Source organism: Ursus arctos, unplaced genomic scaffold (assembly GCF_023065955.2).
Source record: "Ursus arctos isolate Adak ecotype North America unplaced genomic scaffold, UrsArc2.0 scaffold_153, whole genome shotgun sequence".
In the NCBI taxonomy this organism is placed as follows: domain Eukaryota; kingdom Metazoa; phylum Chordata; class Mammalia; order Carnivora; family Ursidae; genus Ursus; species Ursus arctos.
This window is the reverse complement of record NW_026622823.1, coordinates 57,501-60,000: the sequence shown is the minus strand read 5'-3', so window position 1 is coordinate 60,000 and position 2,500 is coordinate 57,501. Positions and strand designations below refer to the sequence as shown.

Genomic DNA, 2,500 nt, shown 5'->3' with positions numbered 1-2,500 from the left:
GGCCCCCGTGGCGTCTTCCGGGATCGGGTCTGCCCGTCCCCCGGGGGGGACCTCAGAGCCTCGGCTCACGTGGGGTGCCCGCCGTCCGCCGCCTCCCGCCGCCAGCCCTGGACGGTTCCGCCCCGGTCCGTCGGACGTCCGTGCCGACCCTGCCCTCCCACTCCGTGTCTCTCCCTCCCCACCGGCCCCCTCCCCCCAGGCCTCGGGCCCGGGTCCGGCTCCTCTCCTTCCTCCGCCTCCGCTCCACCTCTCGCGCGCCCTGCCCGCTTGTGCCCCGCTTCCCGCCGCAGCCCCCTCGCCCTCTGTGGCGAGAGGGGCCTGGTTCGCGGGTGCGGGGAGGGACGGGGAGGGGGTAGGCGGTCTGGTGTGTCTCGGAAGCGAGAGGGGTCCGGTCCGCCCCGGTGGCTTTTGGGGGGAAGGGAATCGGAGGAGGGTGGCGTCGGGTGGCGGTGGGGTCCGGTGGCGGCGCCCGGCGGGCCTGGCTCCGTCACGGGCCGGCAGTGCCGGGGTTCGTGCCCTGCGGGGTTGGCCGTGGCCGGGATCGGCGTCGAGTCGGTGGCGGCCTGTGGTCCCGTCCCCCCCCCCGCCTCGCCTGTCCCCCACACCCTGTCCAGGTACCTAGCGCGTCCCGGCGCGGAGGTTTAAAGACCCCTTGGGGGGTCGCCCGTCCGCCTCGGGTCGGGGCGGTCGGGCCCGTGGGGAGGAGTCCCTTCTCCCCCAGACTCCGCCGCCCACCCCCCCCCGGGGGCCGGGGTTGCCGCGCCACGCCACGGTCCTTGCGGCCGTCGGGAGGGGGCTACCCGGCGGCCGTGGTGCCGTGCGTGCGCGTGTGCCCCGTGTCCTCGGTGTGTGGGGGTGGTAGGTGGGAACCCCCTGGGCGCCTGTGGGGTTGTCCGAGCTCGCCCCTCGCGTTGGGGGGCGCTGGCTGGATGCCCTGTTGTCCAACCTTTCCGACCTTCTCTGAGTCTGATCTCGTTTGTGTCTACTGGCCGGCCCGAGGCACCCTCCGGGGAATGTGCTGTGCCAGACGGGGGGGCCTCCCCTCCGGGGGTTGGCCCCCTTGAATGCTCAAAACTCGTACGACTCTTAGCGGTGGATCACTCGGCTCGTGCGTCGATGAAGAACGCAGCTAGCTGCGAGAATTAATGTGAATTGCAGGACACATTGATCATCGACACTTCGAACGCACTTGCGGCCCCGGGTTCCTCCCGGGGCTACGCCTGTCTGAGCGTCGCTTGACGATCAATCGCTCCCCTGGGGGTCTCTTGCCCCACGGGGTGGCGCGGCTGGGGGTTTCCCTCGCAGGGCCTGTTCTGCCGGTGCCCGCGCCTCACCTGCCCGTGGGCCCGTCCCCGGGTGGGGAGGGGTCGGCTCGGCTGCCGGGCCCTCCGTCCCCCTAAGTGCAGACACGGTGGCCTCCTCCGCCCCGTGCCCGGTCCCCGCTGCCGGCCTCCCCACCCCCGCCTCGCCCCGCCGGGTCCGCCCGGCGGTGGCGCGTGTGGGACGTGGGGAGGTGTGGGAGAAGGGGGGCCGGTGCCGGGGCGGGGGGCGGCGCCGCCCGCGAGAACGGGAGAGAGGAGAGCTCGCGCTGAGGGCCGTGGCCGCCGCGGTCCCTCTGGGGGAGATCCCTCGCGCCGCACGCGGTCTTGGGGTCGCCTGGGTTGTGCGTGGGGGGGGGTTCGCGGTCCCGTGCCGTGCCGGTCGCGGTCTGTCCGGGTTGGAGGGGCCCGGATCCGGAACGCCGTCGGTCTTGCCGCCGTGCCCCCGGCGGCGACCGCGGTTGTCCCGGCCGGGCTCCCCCGCCTCCCGGGCCGCCACCGCGCGTCCGGGGTCCGCGCCCACCCCTCCGTCCCCGCCGGCGATCCCGGCCTTCGCCCTGTCGGGGCGGCTCGCGCCGAGGCCGAGTCGCGCGCGGGGCCGCGCCCCGGGGATGCGTGCCCCGGCGGCGGCCCGCGGGACGCCGCGGCGCCGCCCGCCGCTGCGCGCTTCCCCCCCGGGTTGTGGCCGCGCCGCGCTGCGTGCCCCGAGCCCGCGGTGGTCGGGGTCGACGGGGCTGTCGGGAGAAGGCGCCGCGTCGTCCGCCGCGCGGGGTCGATGTGTGGGAAGCCGGGTGGCGTGCCGTGGGCTTGGTCGGGGGTGGGGGGCGAGGGCCGGCGGTCGGGGGCGACCGCCGTGCTCCGACCCCCCCCCGCCGGCCTGCCCCGCTCGTGCCCGCCCTCCCCGCTCTCCCCGCGCGTGCGCGCGCGTGCCGCGCCCACCCTGGCCCTCGTCCCCCCCCCCGTCCTCCAAGCCCGGCAGGGCCCCCGCCTGTGCCGCCGGCTCGTGCTCCCCGCCCGCCCCGCGTCTCTCTCCCTCCGGGGGGCCGGAGACCGGGCGGGCGTTGACCGCGGCCTTCCCGTGCCGGGGTCCTCCGACGGCCCGTGCCTCTCCTCGCCCTCTCCCGGCCTCGCGCCCCTCGCGCCCCTGGCGCCCTCCTGAGACGCGACCTCAGATCAGACGT

The 2,500-nt window shown here is 76.9% G+C and overlaps 2 non-coding genes across 2 annotated transcripts in view; both read left to right on the top strand.

Annotated features, from left to right (window-relative positions):
- The first annotated feature begins 1,081 nt into the window (after positions 1 to 1,081).
- On the top strand, positions 1,082 to 1,234 carry LOC130543747 (5.8S ribosomal RNA). Its single transcript, XR_008959304.1, has one exon. It is a non-coding gene; the product is annotated as a 5.8S ribosomal RNA (ribosomal RNA).
- A 1,248-nt stretch (positions 1,235 to 2,482) lies between these two features.
- Positions 2,483 to 2,500, top strand: part of LOC130543750 (28S ribosomal RNA) — a 4,645-nt gene continuing 4,627 nt past the window's right edge. Inside the window, exon 1 of the ribosomal RNA XR_008959307.1 lies at positions 2,483 to 2,500. This exon is cut by the window's right edge and continues 4,627 nt beyond it. This is a non-coding gene — a ribosomal RNA (28S ribosomal RNA).